The sequence below is a fragment of the Mus musculus genome, chromosome 10, assembly GCF_000001635.26.
Source record: "Mus musculus strain C57BL/6J chromosome 10, GRCm38.p6 C57BL/6J".
Taxonomy (NCBI): Eukaryota; Metazoa; Chordata; class Mammalia; order Rodentia; family Muridae; genus Mus; species Mus musculus.
Window position 1 is genome coordinate 20360543 of NC_000076.6, and position 22124 is coordinate 20382666.

The 22124-nt window shown below is 42.7% G+C and overlaps 1 protein-coding gene and 1 pseudogene across 2 annotated transcripts in view; one reads left to right on the forward strand and one right to left on the reverse strand.

The window, feature by feature from the left end:
- Positions 1-1127, forward strand: part of Mtfr2 (mitochondrial fission regulator 2) — a 17017-nt gene extending 15890 nt beyond the window's left edge. The window contains exon 7 of one of the 2 annotated variants that reach the window (XM_006512858.4): positions 1-1116. This exon is cut by the window's left edge and continues 8 nt beyond it. The gene's annotated coding sequence lies outside the window, so the exon portion shown is untranslated. The other variant, NM_027930.3, reaches the window with a different exon arrangement.
- Positions 1128-4092: 2965 nt separating this feature from the next.
- Positions 4093-5914, reverse strand: Gm48537 (annotated as a pseudogene).
- Between the last annotated feature and the right edge of the window lie 16210 nt (positions 5915-22124).

The window sequence follows — 22124 nt, forward strand, 5'->3', positions numbered from 1 at the left end:
TCACATTCTCCAACAGAAAGTTGATGACCTAAGGGAAGGACTGATAATATAAAAGCAGTTATCCAGGCTATCAGAAGCAAAAGCTGTGCTCACACTTGGACAGACAGACCCAGATGTGCCACGTGGCATCCTTCACTGCCTGTCAGAGAATCACCTCCTCTGTTAGGGTGATCAAGCTGTACCCCAGGACCCATCTCCACCCAGCCTGAGGAATGAGGAAGACACTTAAGAATACTGTCCCTGCTTTTGGAAGATGTGGCATTTAACTGGCTACTGAAGAGAGTTGGGGGTATAGATTCCCTGCTTTATGAGACTGCTACTGAAAATGGAATACATGGTTCAGTGAGCTGCCTAAAATTATGGCTTCCTACTGAGGCTCCTTTCAGTCTTGTGAGTTGCTGTGATACGGTTTGTTTGGCCTTCAGCAGCTTGTGGATTTTTAGTGAGCAGAAGATGATATTGTTTTTTATTAAGTTAGTCATAGTTGTGAAAACACAGGAACACCTGAGAAACTGAAGGGAAAAAAAAGATAGTCACAATTTTAGTCATGTAGGGTTGAACTTTCTACTGCAAGTAGAAGTAGACCCTTGATAAGTTCCATCCACACTGGCTTTGCACACACAGATGGCTGGTTTGTTCCCTTTGTTCTCTATTATGTTTGTATCCCATATGTATGTGTGTGTGTGTGTGTGTGTGTGTGTATATATATATATATATATATATATATATAATGTAGATTTTATAATAAATGGATCTTTTGAATTTGGTTGAGTATTTAACATTTCAAATTATATTCTTACTGTTTTATGAAATCTGGTTATTTTGTGAGAAGTGGTTATATTTCTGTTAGAATTTCTTGGGGGGTGGTACAAGTGAACCCTAGTTTATTTGCAGTAGGCTGTCTCCTCATTGGTGCTAATGTGATACATTTGCATGCTTCCCTGCTTGGCTTCGCCTGTGTTGCAGCAGGGAGCAGGGGGGCGGGGCCGTGTCCGTGGGGTCAGCACCCACCCATTCCCCCAGGTGCTCTCCTATCAGAGGACCCTAACTTGTCTGTCACTCATCAACAGTTTATTGTAAAGAACTTAGAAATAAAACCCGTTGTGTATCAGGGCCTCCATTTTGAACGCACTTTTGGCCAATCTCAGTACTTTCCATGCATTGACTCGTTCAGTCCCAACACCAATAGCGTGGGTGTAGGCTTTTGGTAGCCTCACTCAGCAGATGGGAAACTGGGCAGAGGGAGTTACTAGTCCGGCCACTCTCCCAAGGTCCTCAAAGCCTACGTGGTGAGATAGGTTGTGAAGCCAGGCAGATGGATTTTCCAATCCGTGTTCTAACCATAGGAAACACTGTAAACACAAAATTTTAACCTATTTAAACTGTGCATCATTACTGAAGGCATTCCAGACAGTTGACAGATAAAGTATGTAAGAAAGCAGTGTATTAACAAATTGAAAGTCAAAACACCTTAGGGCTGTAATTCTCTATATTTACCAGTAGAGGGAAGTCCAGTACCAACCGAGCACGCTGAGCTTGCTAACAGCTGTTAACCACAGCCAAGTGACAACTTAGTAGATGTCATTGGTAAAACAAGGCTAGATTGAGAAGTGTGCAAGCATCTTCTGTAAAGGGCAGTCACAAATTATAAATTGGCATATCCTTGACATTTTTAATCATGCATCAGTCAGCTAATTCAACTTTCCCCCAGCAAATAGACACATAGCTTTAATTACACTAGTGTATAGGTAGTGTACGGTTGTCAAGAATTGTATGGGCTCTGGAAGATCATGCTCAAGTTGTCAGACTCAGTGGCAAGTGCTTCTACCCACTGAGCCATCTTGCTGGCCCACAAATAGATGTTTGTGAAAAGTCAATAATTAAAGCAAGCCATGCCAGTATTTAATTGTTAACATTCAAGATTGCAGTAGGATTATCCCCACTGTAAAGCTACAGTATGGCTGTTTTGCTAGGGAGTGGCACAGGAACCACTGTGAGCAACACGGGTGGGTTTCATCCTGTGGCACCTGCCTGGTTAACCTCCCTAAGGACCCTTCTGTTTAGCTCTGCTTTAAGCAGCTGGTAGCTATGGGGCTGTGCCAAGCCTCCTGTTGCTAGCTTTCTCTGGAAGCCCATACCTTGCTTTCAGCTTACATAATCCTGTTTGAAGTCAGAGGATGACTAATCTTAACAGCTGATTAACACTTAATTTAAACAGTGAATATTCAATTTGTATTAGCACAATCCTGTGCGCTCTAACAAACTTTCATTTGTTAAATCCTCCCCACAACTCCCTCAAAGGGACCATCACACTCCCTTCTCAGAGGCGGGAAGGGGTCAGTACTAGACCCAGGATGATACCATTATAGTGCTGAGCCGAGACTCAAACCCCAGGCAGTCTGCCTCCAGTCTGAGCTACTCACAAGCTCCCCCACCCTACAGCATCAGCCATTCCCTGTGGCTTTAGTTCTTCTGTCATGTTAAGGGCAGCATGCAACTTCTGCTCCACCAGAGGACACACTGGTGGTATTTTTATTTTTATGAGGATCCCTACTCCTGCTTCAAGACATTTTCCTTAAAAGCCCATTGGTATATGTGACCATTGCCTGCTCTCTGTCTGGGACCCTGAGCTTCTCTCTACTGCTGCATCTGTTGTAATAGTTGCTTCCTGGGCTGGCTCTCCCCAGTCTCACCAGGTTCTGCTAAGGATAGGAACTGGGTCTTATTCATTTACTTCTGTCTACGCCCAACAGTCACTAGGTATATACTCCATTTAGCACAGCTTTTCAAGAGTTATCCCCATTCTGTAGATGAAGACAGTGGAGTGTATGTCACATAAGCAGCTCACCTAAGGTCATTTTCTTCCAAGTAGTACAGTTGTGATTAAACCCAGAGTGCCTGATTGATAATCGGTGCATGCCACTCTTAGACTATGAGACCTCTTTTGACACATGGCTTCCCATTTGTCAAAACAGACTTGATGTGAATTTAAAACTCAGGGCTGGGCCCAAGGTGGGTGTGGTTGTGAATCTGAGAGATGGCGGCAGGAGGATCAGGCATTTAAGGTCAACTCAGCCTACAGGAGATTGCCTCAAAAACAAATCCCAAACTAGTGTGGTCTGGTGTCCCAGAACTGTAGTTGTAACTACCAGGAGGGCTGAGGCAAGAAGATTGCAGGCTCAAGATCTGCTTGGGCCACAGAATGGCCAGGGTCAGTCTGAAAACTTAGACACTGTCTCAGGTGAAAAGAAGGCTGAGGGTATAGCTCAGTGCTTGCCCAGCATGCACAAGATTCTATCTAGGCCCTACCCAGTATTGGAGGGGGGGAAACAACCACCCCACCATATGCACAACCAGCCCAACCCCTGCTTGGCCCATACTGCAGCCACCGTGTGCTGCTGTTACTGGTGGTGTGTGCTCCTTCAGTGTGGGCGTGGTACTTCTTTTGTGAAGCAGCCCCCAAAGAGAATTCAGTGCTGGCCACAGCCAACAAGAAACCCAGGGAAAGACCGAGAACAATGATCTTATCAATTAGAAGGTGGCAGGGCAGATGGTTCTGTGGTATATAGATAGTTAAGAAGCAGGCACCACTCAGCTAACGAAAGCCTATTGTGAACCACAGGGTTTGTCAGTGAGGCAGATCAGATTTCTCTCTGATGGCAGCCAATCACTGAAACACACCTGAACAGTTGGGCCAGGAGGATGAAGGTATGGATGTGTTCCAGCATCAGACATGGGGTATTGCAGAAGGGAAAACTTCACGTGAGGATGTTGTGATAGACCAAGAACACATTCTCCATTAGGAAGACAGTTTGGTTCTAGCACATCCTGGCAACCTCGGGACATCTCTGTTCCTTCTTTATCCTTCCCTAGTCTTACTCTGTTGTACACAAACGGTTTGCACATGTGTACAGCGTTTGGAGGCAAGGACTGGTTCTGTGACAATAGCCCCTTTCTCAGTGGCACACTCACTCCGCTGCTCTTAGTCCGCTGGGTCACTCTGCTTTCACTGTTTTAACAACAGCAACAAACCCCAAAACAAAAGTCCTTGTATAGTTTGTTTAATTGGAGGATTTTAATGCTTCATCTTTGTAAAACCAAGGAGAGCTTTTTTTTTTTTTTTAACATTTTTACAAATAGTTGTTACATGTAGGGAAATGTCTTTTAAGCAGGGGTACAAAACAAATCCTAGCTTTCTCTATAAGTCAAGTATTTTGTTGTTTAAATACGATTAAAAAGAAGAGAAAACCCACCACACTTATGATTTCTAGCAGACTTTATCCAAAGGAGTAAAAAAAAAATATAATGCAGGTTAATTGCTCAAATCTGTGAGAGTTTCACAGCTATGATTTAAACCAGGATTACCTAAGGCCTCCTTGGCTGTGTCAATGTGCCAGCAACTAGTCACTCTTCTTTTTGTTGTTGTTGTTTCGTTTATTAGTCTTTTATTGAAATATTTTCTTCTTAACTACCTGGGCATTCCACTGCACCACTGTTAATGTCATCTATGATTGTCATGAGGGTGGCGTCCATCCACATTGCAGCCCACAGACTATACAGTACCCAGGATCTCCTTGATAGTTCCAGAAAGTTCTCTGGCCAAAGGCCAGTGTCTCATCTGCTGGGCAATGGTGACAATCTCATCGAAAGTAATGGTCCCACTGTGTTTAATGTTCTTCTGCTTCTTCCTGTCTCTTGGTGGCGCCTTGAGGGCTTTGATGATCAGGGCAGAGGCACAGGGCACCACCTCAGTCTGGACCTGTCTGTCCTGGATGCTCAGTTTCACTGTAACCCTGAGACCTTTCCAGTCACCAGTAGCCTTGGCAATGTCATCGCCAACTTTCTTTTGGAGACAGACCTAGAGGACTGATCTTAGGGGCCAAGGTGGATGAACCCGGATTCAGGATGACCGAAGAAAGTTGCACCACAGCGTCCTCCGAGCCGAAAGCTGAAAAGTGGAACCATTCACTCCTAGAACATGGGATGGCTCTTTGGCCCTGACTGGAACCACAAGCTGGCTCAAGGGGAGGGTTCATGGTTAACACTGCTTGACCACACTGGATCTAGTGACCAGAGTCTAGTGAGTGAGTCCAGAGTTTTTTCCTTTTGTTCATGTGTCATAGAATTGTCTACCCAAGAACTGCCTCCTCACATTCTGGAAAACAACTTCAGGAGAGTTAATTCTTTGCCCTCTGAGGAGGAGTTTGATTTTTGAAAGTAGCCAAGCAAGAGACAAGCCAAGGAATTAGAGAGAAGCCCAAGGAATGAGTGAATGGGATGATGGAGAGTACGTTTGGTTACCATGGTTACCACGAATGCGATTCTCAGGTGGTTCCAGTGATTGGCTACCATGGTTACAATAGGCATGATTTTCAGGTGGTTTATTTTTAATTAATTTTAAGCAGGTGTTGTTTTCAGACACTGAGGAATTTGTAGCCCCCTTATTGTGCTGGGGAACAAATCCAAGACTGTATGCTTGATGGGTAAATAGCATTGAGCTAACTCTCGGTCTCCTCTGAAGGCATTTCTAAGTCTAAAGACTAATTCCCTAAATATTTTTATCACTATATTTATTCTAAAAATACTTTGACAATATTAGTGCTGTTACCCAGGTACAGTGGTCATTTTAATTTTTGTGTTGTTAGAGGTCAAATTCTGGGTCATTCGAAGCATGAACCCTACCTCAGAGTTATATTTGCAGCTCCAAATAGTCATATTAATTAGGGCATTCATGTTGTTCATAGTACCTTTAAGATCTTCAATATATGGTTTAACTTATATTGCTCGGATAGGTGTTTGCGTCCAAGGTTAGCAGCTGGTAGGGTAAAATTTTAAGTAAAGATGAACAGACTCTTGATTAGTTATATCAAAAGTTTAAAAACAAGCTATTTTAGTGTTACATCAAAAATAGGTTTGTTTTCTTAATTTTTAAAAATTGTGCATATATGTATGTGTGTATATATATATATACATATATATATATATATATATATATATAGTGTGTGTGTGTGTGTATGTGTGTGTGTGTGTGTGTGTGTGTAGGTGTACACACCATGATTCTCATGTGAAGAGCAGAGGACAATTTGAGGGAATTGTCCAATATTTCCACTGTGTGGGTATCAGGGAAGTTTTTCAGGCTTGCTGGCTAGCATCCTGACCCACTGAAATGTCTCATCATAGGATATTAATGACCTCTCAAGGTCAATGAGCCATCAAACAGTTACACCTCACACCAATGCTCACAGTGTCTGTTTCTTCTGTACTGGAGTTGAACACCAGAACCTTGTGCATGTCATGTAAATGCTGCACCCTGGAACTCTCTCCTCAGTCACGTGGAAAAAAATTATAGTGATTTTTTTTTTATTTTTTAAATTGTAATTGCATCATTGTTCCTCTTCATTTCCCTCTCTCCAACCCTTCCCATGAACTCTTCCCAAGGCATGGACTCTTTTCCTTTAATTGTTGTTACACACACATACACACATACACACAAACACACACATACACACAAACACACAAACACACTAAAACACCTCGAAAGCTCACTTCGCTTGACTTATGATTTTCAAGTGTTTAATCAAAATTCCCTATTTAAAATATACTCAGTTGGGTTGTAACTGGATCCATCCTGTTCCCTTATGGTGATTTTGTCTCAGACACTTTGCTAGTATATGTGTTATGTGCAATTTGAGGGAGCCACTTTACAGCTGCAATTATAATGTACTGTAAGGGAAAAAGGTCAAATAACATATAAAGGCAGACCAATCAGAATTACACCACACTTCTCGCCAGAGTCTATGAATGCTAGAAGATCTTGGGCAGATGTCATGCAGACCCTAAGAGAACACAAATGCCAGCCCAGGCTACTATACCCAGCAAAACTCTCAATTACCATAGATGGAGAAACCAAGATACTTCATGACAAAAACAAATTTACACAATATCTTTCCACAAATCCAGCCCTCCAAAGGATAATAGATGGAAAACATCAACACAAGGAAGGAAACTACACCCTAGAAAAAGCAAAAAAGTACTCTTTCAACAAACTCAGAAGAAGATAGTCACACAAACATAATTCCACCTCTAACTACAAAAATAACAGGAAGTAACAATCACTTTTCCCTAATACCTCTTAACATCAATGGACTCAATTTCCCAAAAAAGGCATAGACTAGCAGACAGGATATGTAAACAGGACCCAGCATTTTGTTGCATACAGGAAACACATCTCAGTGACAAAGACAGACACTACGCCTGAGTAAAAGGTTTGAAAACAATTTCCAAGCAAATTGTCCCTGAAACAAGCTGGAGTAGCCATTCTAATATCAAATAAAATCAACTTTCAACCAAAAGTCATCAAAAAAGATAAGGAAGGACACTTCACTTCAGACTGGTCAAAGGAAAAATCTACCATGATGAACTCTCAATCCCACTCCAAATGCAAGGGCAGCCACATTCATAAAAGAAACTTTACTAAAGCTCAAAGCACACATCTCACCCCACACAGTAATAGTGGGAGACTTCAACACTCCACTTTCAGCAATGGGTGGACAGATCATAGAAACAGAAACTAAACAGAGACACAGTGAACCTAACAGAAGTTATGAACCAAATGTATCTAATAGATATCTATAGAACATTTCATTCTAAAGCAAAAGAATATACCTTCTTCTCAGCACCTCAATGTACCTTCTCCAAAATTGACCATATAATTGGTCACAAAACAGACCTCAACAGATATAAGAAGATTGATTGAAATAATCCCATGCACCCTAGCAGGTCACCATGAACTAAGGCTGGTCTTAAATACCAACAAAAACAAGGGAAAGCACACATACACATGGAAGCTGAACAATGCTCTACTCAATGATGCCTTGGTCAAGGAAGAAATAAAGAAATTAAAGGCTTTTTAGAACTTAATGAAAATGAAGGCACATCATACCAAAACTTAAAGGACACAACGAAAGCAGTTCTAAGAGGAAAACTCATAGCTCTGAGTGCCTCCAAAAAGAAACTGGAGAGAGCTTACACTAGCAGCCTGACAGCACACCTGAAAGCTCTAGAACAAAAAGTAGCAAATTCACCCAAGAGGAGTAGAGGGCAGGAAATAATCAAACTCAGGGCTGAAATCAACCGAGTGGAAACAAAACGAACTGTACAAAGAATCACAAAATCAGGAGCTGGTTTTTTGAAAAAATCAACAAGATAGATAAACCCTTAACCAGACTAACCAGAGGGCACAGAGACAGTATCCTAATTAACAAAATAAGAAATGAAAAGGGAGACATAACAATGAAATACATCTTAAAATAATTGTTCTGTTGTTGAATATTAACAGTGAAAAATATTAAAATCATGTTCTACAAAAAGTATTAATATTTGATATAATAATTAAGTACTATACAAATGTACTAAAATAATATCATGCAGGTTCCTGGCAAAATTGTCAAACAGCCAGTGGTAGTGACTTACACCTGTGAGAAATACTAAAGAAGCAGTTGGTAGTTTTGGGAGTTGCTTCTAGTTTTCTTTTCTAAAAAAAAAAAAATGTATAATAGTCTCGGTTGTAGTTTTAAAAACTTTCTCTAATCTTATCCAAGATTAAAAACCTTTTATTTCTGGGGCTGGTGAGATGGCTCAGTGGTTAAGAGCACTGACTGCTCTTTCTGAAGGTCCCAAGTTCAAAAATCCCAGCAACCACATGGTGGCTCACAACCACCCATAATGAGATATGACACCCTCTTCTGCAGTGTCTGAAGACAGCTATAGTGTACTTACATATAGTAAATGAATACATCTTTAAAAAGCCTTTATTTCTTTTTTTTCACTCTTAGCACTTTATTTTTGTTAAGTGTGTTAAAAAGAAGTGTCAATGTCTGAATTGTAATATATAATTTATATACATGTTTAACAAACATACATATATGTTATATAAACATACATATATGTTTATTATACCAAAAAAGGGTGTGTTCTGTGGTGATTGGCTTCTCTTCTCTTTGCATAGGGAATAACTATGTATCTCCAGCATGGCCTTGAACTCATTCTGTACAATGTATGATAATATGTGGGATGTGTGTGTGTGTACCTGGCAACACCAAACTTTTAAAAGTACATTGTTAATAAAAAATATATTATCCAAGTTTAAAAAAAAAAAAGCATTGCAGCACTTCAGCTCTCTGACTAGTTAGTGACTTGGCTGTTTATTTTCCTGTTGTGCATTGTGGGCTAGCCCAGGGCCAGCAGCCTCATTCTCAGCCAAGACGCACCCTTTAATACAGTTCTCCATGTTGTGCTGACTCACAACCATAAAAATCACTTCATTGCTACTTCATAACTGTAGTTTTGCTACTGTTATGGATTGTAAATACTTGATATGCAGGATATACAATATGTGACCCCCAAAGGGGTTGTGACCCACAGGTTGAGAACCACTGCTCTAAAACCCCACCAGAGGACAAAGTAGAAGTTTTGGACACTGTTACTGGGGCCTGGGAGAGGTTATAAGTGTCAACTTCTGCCCCACAGGGCTCAGTAGACTATCTTTCCAAGAGAAAGAGGCACTATCCCCACTCTGGGAGAAGTACTCCTCTTGGCTCCTAAGAGAGTTTCCTTCCTATTGCTGTGAGGGCAACCGTCCTGAAAACCAGTCACCCACATTCCTCTCATTGCTTTTAGAGTCTCTAAGCATTTTGCTTACTTACCACATATCTTCTTCACTCAATATCTGTCCTTGGGTGTTTATCCAGCCCCTAACTTTGCAGAAGTGTTTTATGTGGTTGGTCATGAATGGCTATTTTAGTTTTATTGGTTTATTTATGAAAATCATTTAAAGGTTGGGGAGACAGTTCACTGATCAAGTGTTTGCTATGTAACTTAAGTGTGGCCTGCCACATGCATGGGGAGTGGGAAGGCCCGGGTAGGTGGTTGTGGAGAGCAGGACTAGATCCTGATCTGGGGGAAGGCGGCAGGACCCTGTGTCACACTGGCAAGTGCATAGGGAGAGAGAGCCCTGAGAATTACTCTGGGCTGTGGTAGTTACTAGCCAGAGGCAGCAGGTGGATTAGACTCTGAAGCTAGGTGCCTGTCTGTCACTATTAGAGAGGCTGGGAATTCTGAAGTTCCAGAGTGTGTAGTTACAAGCCACAACTGCATCCCTGCAGCTGGGCGATAAACACTTGGAGTGTCTTGAAAGTCTAAATCTGTCATTATCTTAGAGTTGTGGATGCTTCCCATACTCTCAACACATGTAGGAGACAACCCTCAGATAAAACATTAGTTCCACTAGGGTTTATGGTCTGGGGTCTTGCAAGGGTGAGAGGACCTGTTCAGCCCACACACTGAAAATCTAAAGTGTGGCAGGAGAGACTCCTGCTATGCAAAGAAAAAACTACCATGGTGAAGACAATTGGAGAACACCAGACCCTTTCCCAATATTGACCTAGCAAAGCATGAACCGTAGGGGAGAGAAGAGCACACAGTTCCTCTGACCCTCCCTCCATTAGAGACCCAGCAATCTCAGTTTCCAAAGAACCAGAAACATTGAACATTTCACCCCCACCCCACTTGCTTGTGTACACCCCACTTTTAAAAATCTAAACATTTAGCAGATTTTTTTTTTGAGACAAAGTCTCTCTGTGTAGTCTTGGCTGTCCTAGAACTTGCAGTGAGGAGCACACTGGCATTGAATTTACAGCTTCCTCAATGCTGGGATTAAAGGTATGTGTCACCATGCCTACCATGTATTTATAATAATATAAAAGGGGGGCTGGTGAGATGGATCAGTGGGTAAGAGCACCCGACTGCTCTTCCAGAGGTCCGAAGTTCAAATCCCAGCAACCACATGGTGGCTCACAACCACTCGTAATGAGATCTGATGCCCTCTTCTGGTGTGTCTGAAGACAGCTACGGTGTACTTACATATAATAAATAAATAAATAAATCTTAAAAAAAAAGGATTAAAAATGATTTATTTTATATATATGAATGTTTTCCTTAGATGTATATCTGTGTACCACAGTTATGCCTGGTGCCTAAGGAGGTCAGAAGAGTGGAGCAGCAGATCCCCTAGAACTGGAGTTGTGGATGGTTGTGAACTGCCATCTGGGACTTGAACCTGGTTCCTCTGCAAAAACAAGTGCCCTTAATTGTTGAGCCATCTCTCCAGCTCCTTAATTTTCCCCTTTAAATTAAAAAAATGTTATTCCACTTCATTCATGCATGAAATTTAGTTTATATATATATTTTAAGTTTGTTGTATGTATGTCATCTGCAAATGTTCTCATGTGTGTGTATGTGTATACATGTGTGCATGTGTGTATGCGTGGATGTGTATACACATGTGCATATGTACACATGTGTGTGTGTACATGTGTGTGTACGTGTGTGTGCAGGTGTCCTGTGCACATGTGTGTGTGAGTGTGCATGCATGTACACATGTGCAAACTTAAGTGAATGGCTTTTCTCCCCCTTTCCTTTTCCTTTCACTGTTTCCTCGTCACCTTGTGTAACTTCCAGTTATCCTACAGTGCTTTTACTATCTTTAGTTTTATGGCCATTTGAGCGGTACTAGAGGGTTTTACATGATTTTTAAAAGATTTTTATTTTTAATTATGCATATCTGCCTGTGTCTGTGTGTATGTGCACATGAGTGAAGTTACTCACAGAGACCACAAGAGGGTGCTGGGTCTCCAGGAGCTGGAGCGACGGGTGCTTGTGAGATGCCTGAGCTGGAAACCAAACTTGGGTCTGTGCAACAGCGGAATGTGCTCTCTAGTTGCCGGGTCCTCTTTCTGCTCCTTTCATTGATTTTAAATGCATTTCTAGATCTTGGATGGTTTGATGATGTTGTTACAGCAGTTTGATTTTTCAGTTACTGAGTGGTACTGAGGATTGACCTGACAAGAGTAGGCTGTTTAATAAAAAGATCTATTCCCCCAAACCAGAAGAGACAGTTAAACCAGGAAGCAGCAACACAGATACTCGTGAAAAAGTAAGGCCACACGACTCCTCCAGAATATCATTTCTGTGCTGCTGAAGTCTGAAGTCACTGAGGTGGGCACAATGGCCTGCTACGGTTTCACAAGTTCTCGGGGAGAGATTATCAATTACCGGATAGATGATACACTGTATGGCGTGAGCGGAAAGGCAGTTACACACAAGAAACAGCAAAATAGCAGGAAAAAATTTTTGAAAAAAGAGAGAAGACTACTGAAAATGAAAAACATTAATGAAATAAAAGGAGAACATGGAGCAAGCGCAGGACATGTCGGGGTGGAGGACAGGCTGACAAACTCCATGCTGACACTGAAAAGGAAAATATAGAAATGAAAGAGAACACAGACTCTGCATGATTGAGAGACCAAAGGACCTGTGGGGCAGAAGGAACGGAGATCCAAAGTAAAGGCACTGAGAATGTACTCAAGGAAAATGGCAGGCAGCATTTTCCAAATCTGAGGAAGAAATAAACAGTCAAATGCAAGAGGGATGTAGACCCCAAGTAGCACTGACCAGAGACTCTCTACAACATAATCAAGATGTCAAGAATACAGAGCAAAGAAACAATATTACCTTTATATCAATTGTGTGTGTGTATCTGTGTATACACATGCCACACATGTAGAGGTCAGAAGACAATTTACAGGAGTCAATTTCCTCTACTGTGTGGGTCCTGGGAATGGAACTCAGATCTTTAGACTTGCAGCATGTGCCTTTACCTGGTTAACTTTCTTGCCTGTCCAAGAAATAGTATTTAAAATTAAGAAATTGTGGTCTCAGTCACCAACTTCTGCAGACACTTTCTGGTAACCTGCCAGCAGGCCATTCTGGGAGGGAAGCAGTGAGTGATCTTCAAGCCACCTCTCTCCCTCTTCTCCTCCCACCCCAGTCCCCCAGTCTCATACCCAGCTCTGTAGCAACCCCCCTGCTGCACCCCTCCCCCTCCCCTTCCCAGGGGACTATGCAGATCCTTGTGGCACTGTCTGCTCTCCCACCTCCTGTGGATCCCCCTCCCTCCCCCCCTCCCCTGCTTTAGCCCACTTCCATCCTACTACAGAGACACTCACTGAACCATGTTCATTGCTGGTCTATTCATAATAGCCAGAAATTGGAAATAACCTAGAAGTCTATTAAAGAATAATTGAATAAAGAAAATGTGGAACATTTACACAAAGGAGTATTAGCCATTAAAAAAATCATGAAACTCACAGGTAAATGGATGGAACTAGAAAAAAAATAATAATCCTGAGTGAGGGAACCCAGGCCCAGAAAGACAAATATGTTAGGTTACTGATGCGCAAGTTCCAAGCCTTATAACCATAGTTAAATGGCTATAGATAGAGAGTAAGGGACTAGGTAAGATGTCTGGATCTCTCTAGGAAGGGAATGTAGGAAAGAAGGGTGGACTAGCATGGGATGATCAAACAGGGACAGCGAGGGGACAAAGAGAGGGCCAATTAAAACCAGGGCCATTTGATGGGTCATACAGAAACAATGCAGTAGAATCTTTCTGTAACATATACGTACACAAAGGAGAGCTAGTGAGATTGCCAAATAATGGAGGAGACAGAGCCCCAACCTTACATCTCTCATGACTAAATGAAGCATTCAGTACCAGGAATGGGTTACATTTAATGAGTTATTGGCTAAAGTTGTCTATGGGAACCCACAAGTGACTCAGGCAGTTGACTGCTCTCTACAAACTAGTGGTAAGGCCCTGTTGCTGAGAGCCACACTTCCACACCTCACTGAACATGGAGAACTGGAGCAGGTGCCCAGAGCCTTCACCCCGCGTGCTAGTAGTATTCATGTACCAGAAGGAACTGCATGCTACCCAAGGAAAAGAGTGAACACTCTCCAGCTACAAACCCTTTCATCAACAGTAGTAACCTACCTACGAGATACTCCACAATAGTGGCACAAAGCTTGTGGGAGTCACCATCAAGGTCTGATTGGAATTAAGTCCACTCCTTGAGATAGAAAACCTTACCCAAGACTGCTCAGGTGGCCAAGACCCTGAGACTTTGATAGGGCGTGGAGATCCGGGAATACCAAACAATACCGCTCTGTTAAAGCAGTGGTCCTCAGCCTGTGGGTGGTGACCCCTTCAGAGGCCTGTGTTGAATGCTTCTTTCCCAGCGGTTGCCTAAAACCACCAGAAAACATATTTACATTATAATTCATAAGAGCAGCAAAGTTACAGTTATGAAATATCAATGAAAATAAGTTTATGGTTGGGGGTCTTCACAACATGAGGAAGTATTAGAGGGTTACAGCATCAGGAAGGTTGAGAGCCCCTGCACTAAAGGAGCCTAGCAATAAAATGACTTCTAAGCACAGTCTACTGCACTCCTAGATCCACGCCTTGTTCAGCCCTCAGGGAGATTCCCTCCTATAGCAGTGGACGGGAAGAAACCAGACCCACAGTGGGACAATGTCAGAAAGCGAGAGATCTTGGAACTTTCAATCCAAAAAGGGATGTCTTCATCAAACTCCTCCCACCCAGGGAACTCTGCAGAAAAGGAAGTAGAAAGAATATACGAGCCTGAGGGGGTCGAGGAACCAAGTAATCAAGGCCCGGAATATGTTTGAACTCAGACTGTGGCAACATGCATGGGGTCTGTACCAGATGGAGCCTCAGAGCCGAAGGAGAAGCGAACATACACCCCCCACCCCTAACCCAGAAGGTGTCTCTGACAGCTACTCTGAAATGGAATATTATCTCCAGAGGAGTCTTACTAGAGAAACAAACCACATCAAACAGCGGGTATTACATTATTTTTCTATTCTTTCTTTTATTGAAAATAGGTTTCGTTCACTAGGACAAGCTACTATTATGAGTTATAATGTAAATTATCATGTAAATTTTAATGTAAATATCTGTGTTTCCGGAAGTTTCAGATAACCTCTGTGAAAGAGGCATTGGACTTCGACTCCTAAAAGGGTCACAGCCCACAGGTTGAGAACCACTGCTTTAGCAGCCAGTATAATTACATGGCCAGCAGTAGATAGCTTACTCGAACTCAGTGCCATCTTTGGAGGGTTTGTTTGTTTTTTTAAATCTCATAATGTTAAGTTAGTGCATTTCATTTTATCTTGCCTTTACCTTGCAGGTTCTTTGTGTATATATTATGGCTTACAGTTTTGAGTTTTTATGGGATTTCTCTTGTGTGTGAACACGTGTGTCTCTGTCTCTAAGTGTTTCTTGTGCTTATCTTTGCCTCTTTTTTGTTTGGTAATTTTGTCATGTACCCAATTTATTCTTTATTTATCTTTTTAATTTTATTATTATTCCTTAGATGCCTGTTTATTTTCTGATGAGAGACAGAAACAGTGTGGACCCAGATGGAGGAGAGGTAGGGAGAAACTGGGAAGAGCTGGGGAGGGGGAACTAATCAGAATATAGTGCATAAAAGAAAATTTACTTTTCCCCCCTTTGAGACAGAATTTCTCTGTGTAGCTCTGGTACTTCTGGAACTCACTATGTAGACCAGGCTGTCCTTGAACTCAGAGATCTACCTGCCTCTGCCTTTTGATTGCTGGGATTAAAGGTGTGTGCTACCACTGCCTGAAAATCTATTTTCAAAAGAATAGAAAACTATAAACAAATTATTATTGTTGTTGTGTGTCTGCACACACAGATGCTATGTGGAAGAGAAGACACTCTGGAGTATTTTCTTTTCCTCCATCTTTATTGACTGGCATCACACTCAGGTTGCCAGACTTATAGCAAGTACATTCAACTGCTGGGCCATCTCTCTGGACCTACAGGTAAACAACACTAAAATCAAGAAGGGGAAAACACCAACTCATCTACAAAGGCAAACATCAGAACAACATCTTTTGCCAGCAATTCTGAAAGCCAGGAGAGCATGACATGATGTGTTTCCATGCTGAAAGGGAATGAGAGCCACCAAGGGTGATATGCCCTGTCTTAATATTGCTGGAGAAATAAGGATAATAAAAGACAGACACAAACTAAAGGAGTTTATGATCAAGTAGTTATGCATTAAGTAAATGAACACTCTGTGGAGGAGGAAGAAAGACAGTTATGAGGACACGGAAGGGGTAACTATCACAAGAGGAATGACTGAACAAAGGGGAGCTAGGAGGAGTCCATTGCATCCTACACACTGAGCCAGCATCCTTACTACCAAGAGTGGAGAAAGTAAATAGCGAGCCAACTGACTAGTAAAACAAGAAATTTACAGTGATCAGCAAACATCTCTTAACAGCAACCTTAAATGTCAATGGCCTTGTCTTGGCTAGAGTTTCTATTACTATTATTAAACACTAGGATCAAAAGCAATTTGGGAAGGAAAAGGTTTATATCATCTTATACTTCCACATCAAAGTCCCATCATGGAAAAAAGTTAGGGCAGGAACTGAAGGTCTGAACCTGGAGGCAGGAGCTGATGCAGAGACCATGGAGGAACGCTGCTTACTGGCTTTTCCCTCATCGCTTGCTCAGCCTGCTCTCTTCCACACCCCAGGGCCACCTGGCTAGGGCTAGTGCCACCCACAGTGTGCTGGACCTTTGTATACCAGTCATTCATCAAGTAAACGCCCTGAAGACTTATCTGTAGGCAGCTGTTATGGAGGCTTATGTCAAGTGGACAATAAACAAGACAAATGAAAAAAACATAGACAACACAGCTCTTGACACACCAATACAGAGATGGGGGCTAGCTGAATTAAAAAACTAGGTCCATCCAACTATCTCCAAGAGACACAGCTTGTTGGTAGAGACACCCAACTATGAGAGTCAGAGAGTGGAAGGCAATCTATTGAGTGACTGCAAGCAGAACCAGGCTGCATTGCTATAAATCTGATACCTTCTCCAGGCTTTAAACCGAAATGAGTTAGAAGAGATAAAGACGGTCACAGTTAGCTAAAAAAACTTCAAGAAAAAATTTGCCAAGAAGATAAAACACCTATGCAGCAAATATTGCGACTCTCAATTTCATAAAACAAACATTAATCGATGCAAAAGGCCACAAAGATCATGTATGGCACCCTATTTTCGAAAATCAAAGAAACCTCAGAGTTTAGCCACACCCTCAAGTGGATTTGACCGATACCTACAGAGCATCCCACACAACAGAAGTAGGACACACATTCTTCTCAGCACCCTGTGGAACCTTCTTTAAAACAGACTGACTGCAGCCTAGCCTACAAGTCAAACCTTCCAAAATACAGAAGGATTAGAACGGTTGCTCACATCCTATCGATCACTGTGCAGCATGCTGGATTCCTGCACACAAACACAGCAGAGGAACGAACAGTCTTCTCCCACGCCCACCTCTCACCATGTGCTCTTTACTGTGGTTACGAGGGTCCCATGTTTCCTTCCAGAGCTGCTATGCTCTGTGCCATGTGTGTGTACGTCATGTTTTCATTCTCTCTGGTATGCGGGTATTCATCATGAGCGTATTGGTTTGTGCGGTTTGTGCAAGAACACTTCCACAGCTATTTCCCTGCTGTGGGGTGCATCAGCAGGGTGGAGCTCACTTGTTCATGTTCCTGTAGGGTTCTATGGTTCAGTGTAGAACAGGAAAGACAGCATTCTTGTCTCAATCCCTGTGTGGCCACCTGTTGTCTGTTGATGGACAGTTTGGTCATTCCTGTAGAAATTACCACCACATTCCAATAATGGTTTATAGGCAGAGTTGTGTGTTAAATCTCTGGAGATGCAGTTGTGGGTCCAAGGGCATCTGCATCAGGTCCTGTCACGTCCACACTGACAAGTCAGTGGAAGAGCCTGTGGCAACATGAAGAGCTTCATGCTTTGGAATTATTCTAGTAGAGGGGACTGTGCAGGGAGCATTGAAGTTTGACAGTCCAGCCAGGCTCTCCAAGGTGGTCTTCATGTGCCAGAACCCATTGACTCGGACAATGATGTAGCCCTTTAGCGCTCAGAGTTTTTGCTTTTAGTGTTAGACTAGAAACAATGACAGCACTCTCTCCGTGTGATTACCTCATTCCCCTTCATCCTCCTGCAGTGCCTATTCAAGAATAAGGTTTAGGGGAACGCACTGTGATGTCTTTTCCTTATTCTGAGAGTAGCTATGTTTAGTGCAGTGTTTAGGGTGTGCTGTTGCAGAAAGAAGCAGTTCGGGAGCTGGGGTGAACTGTAGTGATGGGGTGCTCTCCCTTCGTGCCTGAGGCCCTCACTTCAATTCCCAGCACTGAAGAACAATCCAAACTAAAAGCAGCAGCAACTCTTCTCATGTCTTCTGAGGAGTTTTCAGATTATCAAATGCTCTTTAAAAATGCCTTGTTGGTGCTTCCTTCTTCTCTCCCTTCTCTCTCCTGCTCCTAGGGTTAGTGAACCTCTGAATAGGCAATAATGGCCTCTATAAGAAACCCATGAGGCTTGTGGAATGTTCCAGGAGTGGGCTATTGGAGATTGGTGGACATTTTTGTGCTGAATTCTTACTCTGCCTTGACATACCACTTTCCATTAACTTGTTGCCAAAATTAGGGATCTCTGTGTTCTTCTCTTTTCCTTTCTCTGGGTGGGAGTTCCTTATTGCCTTGTATAAGGATGCCCATTCTCATGGATAGCTCCAGGTGTGTGCACGTGTGTGTGTATGCATATGCGCACATGTGGTTGCCAGCCACAGCCCAGATCCTGTTACTGAGACCTCACCAGCGCCCTGCCCCTGGCAAACAAGTAGTGGGGAGGGAGGAGCAGGTGGCCAAATCACAGACTAATTGGCTGGCTCAAGACCTGATTTTCCATGTTCTGAGAGTTTTGGCAGTTGCAGCAGCTCCCAACGTTCTCTGAGTGCTGGATGTGTATAAAGCTCTTAGTCCTTTGGCACTTGAAATTTTCTTTTTCTAAAGGCGATGACAATTTTCAATGTTAGAAAGGAAACAAAGGCATTATTTGCAAATTAGCGCACCAATTGTGAGTCTTCTAAATATAATTTAAATAAGCAGAAAGCAGACCATGGCAATCTGGCCAGTTCCCTTGTCCTTGTGGGGACGTGGGTGTGTCAGTAAGCTTTCAGTATGGTGTGGCTGGCCACGTGACATGTTCAGGGCCCCATTCTCTGTATTTTTTGTTGTTTTTGGAAAATGAGCATGGGTTTTTGAAGTTGTTAGATTTTCTAGAAGATGTGTACTTGTCATAGACAGCCTGGGGACAGTCTGTGAAGTCAGGGCAGGTCCAATGCACTGTCTACGCTGCCTTTAGCTAAAGGGGATGGTTTTAAGAGCTCTAGGTGGTTACCATCTAAGATCATTTCTGGTGCAGAAGATGGACTGCATTTTGTCGTAGGGCTTTCTCTCAGCCCTTCCTTTAACCCTTTCAGAGTGGCAGGCTAGGAGTTGGGACTTCTGTGTGTCCACATCTCCATGAAGCAGGTGACTATCACCACTATCATTCTGCTCTTGCCCAGGGAGTCACAGAAAGATTTCTAGGTGACTCAAAGTTACAGTTTACAGCATATCTCTTGACATCACCCCATGTCTGATTTACTAGTCTGTTCCAGTAAGTAACATTAGTTATAATCAAAATAATGACATTTACTGCATATATCCATTTCTATTGGAACAGATTTCTAAAGCTAATTTATAAATGTGCTAGTATGTGTGTGTGTGTTTACATGTGTGTCCACATGTATGGGTATGCATACTCAAGTGCATGGAGACCAAGGGGAGTCATTGAGTGTCTTGCTCCATTATTTTCTACATCTTCCCTTGAGACATAATCTCTCTGAACTTGAAGCTCTCTGATTCAGCTAGCCTGTCTGCTCAGCGAGCTCCTGGGACCTGCCTCTCTGCACGCCAGCTCTGGGGTTATAGTCACACACAGCCATGCTATGCCTTTTACTTTATTTTTTTCTACACTGGCGCAGCATTTGAATTTGGATCCTCACACTTGTATAGCAGGTAGTCTTACTTACTGAGCCATCTCCCCGTCCCAAGGATTATGCTCAATTTTAAGCCAGATGTCAGAAGCTCCAGAATTGTCCATCAGCTGTTGAATTGTTTGGTAGATTTCTGAATGCGCATTAATCTTGAGCAGAATAAAATAATACATGAAGAAGTTAAAATGTGATGGTTTTCCTAGAGGCCTTACAAACATCACAGAACAAGGATTTCTTGCCTAGTGGGGCATCACTCAGCTCCATGACCACGTTGAGATCAACAATGAAGGGTAATTTATAACAATAAAAACAATAGTGATGTGCTAGCTTGGAGTTATGAGCTTTGCACCGTTTTATAAGTCCTGTAGACATCTTCATTTGCTCTCTAATTGCACTGTAAGTCACACTAGTTACAATCATAATAATGGCAGGTGCTATTTTGACACCTCCCTAGACAATTTCATATGGTTCAACTAAATAGGAAAGGTTGGCATTAGCCTACTCCAGTTCTGTACTACAGCTCAGAGATCATGTGATCACAGCCACTTAGAGATCCCAAACATCTTCTGGTGCCACAGCTTCTGTTTCCAAGGGAGAGGGAGCTACCATCTGCCACCACAGTCTGTCTGCAACCGAGGGGGTTCCAGGATACAGGAGTTCCATTTTAAACTGGGAATAGGCCTTGACAAACTAAAGTGAGTTGGTTGTCACTGCAAGGGACGTCTAGTGACAGAGGTTGCCTGTCTCCTTCCAGGGCTCTCGCTGATGTGTCTCTTTCCTGTAACCTATCTCCTGCTTCTTGTTTCTGCCTGTTTTTACATGGTTTCGTTTCACCAACCAGGTGCACACCTGTAGTCCCAGTCCTTGGGTCAGAGGATCTCCCTGGGCTTGCGGCCAGCCTGGTTGACATAGTGAATTCCAGGCTAGCCTGGGTCTGCACAGTGAGACCCTGTCTCAAACAAAACCAAAACTAAACCAAAGCAAATAAAAGCAAAGGAAGAAAAATGCTTTAAAAGTTTAAATCCTCAGGGGTCTTTTGTTCTAGGGGAAAGAGAACTGAACCTGGAAGCAGAACTCTCAACCCTGCTCCATGGTTTACATAGCAGGACCTGAGTAACTTTCTAGTGTCCCAACTTCCTCTTTCCTTGACCATCAGATGGCGTGGTGGTTCCCATCCCATCTCCTTAGATGGTAATGCACTGATGCTTCATTCTTTGGGCATTGCTTGTTCCCCGGTGGCTCACGTGCTGGAAGTTTAGCAGTCTGGACTTTAAGTCTGGCAGTGTTGAGGTGTGGGGACTTTATGGCTGTGTTGTAGAAGTGGTGACTTTAAGAGTGGCCCTAGTCAGGCTGGAAAGATGGCTTAGTGGTTAAGAGCACTGACTGCTCTTCCAGAGGTCCTGAGTTCAATTCCCAGCAACTACAAGGTGGCTTACAACCACAGTTACAGTGAACTTATAAAATAAATAAGTAAATCCTTTTTTTTTTTTTTAAAAGTGGGCCTAGTGAGGAGCTGCCCTTAGAAGGGACTAACTTAGCTCTCATGGGGAGAGCATCTGACCTCTAAGCCATCTTGTCTTCCTGCCTCTTGTGCCAATGTTGTGCTGAACCCAGAATGAGGGCCCTCATCAGAAGCCAGGCAGATGAGCTGCCTGATCCTGAGCTTTCAGACCCACAACTGGGAGCTAAATAAAACCTTTTCCTTTATAAAGAACCTAACTTCTGGTGTTTTGTTATAGCATCAGAAAACAGAGAATACATAAAAGTATAGGGCAAAAATCCTGAAAAACATTGAACAGCCATAAAGAATTCGCAGTTATCAGATACTAGTTTGAAGTGAACCTTCTATATAATTAGACAGTTTTTTATACTTTCTAGTCTCATTTCTGCCTCTGTGGATTTGTCTGTCCACCTTTTAGGCTTGTCATGTTGTCCAGATGTCCCAGTAGCTCATAAGGCCCAGCACCTAGCTGCTTGCTCCTCCCTGGCATGGCAGTGCATAGCTAGTCGCTGCCTATCAGAAGTGCTCTGTTACTGTTACCCGGCAACGTCCCATCATTAACCAGGCCTGCTTTTCTGATTGGATGATAATTTTACTGGGCAGTGAGGTCTTGCTATTTAGCCCTTGGCTCTTCAGCACTTGAGAGAGCAGTCTGAGCTGGAAGGTGCAGTGCCCTTCCTGCCTCTACCTCCCAGGTACTGGGGTTGCAGGTGTGCGTCACGATGAGGCCTTTGTTGTTTTGAGACATG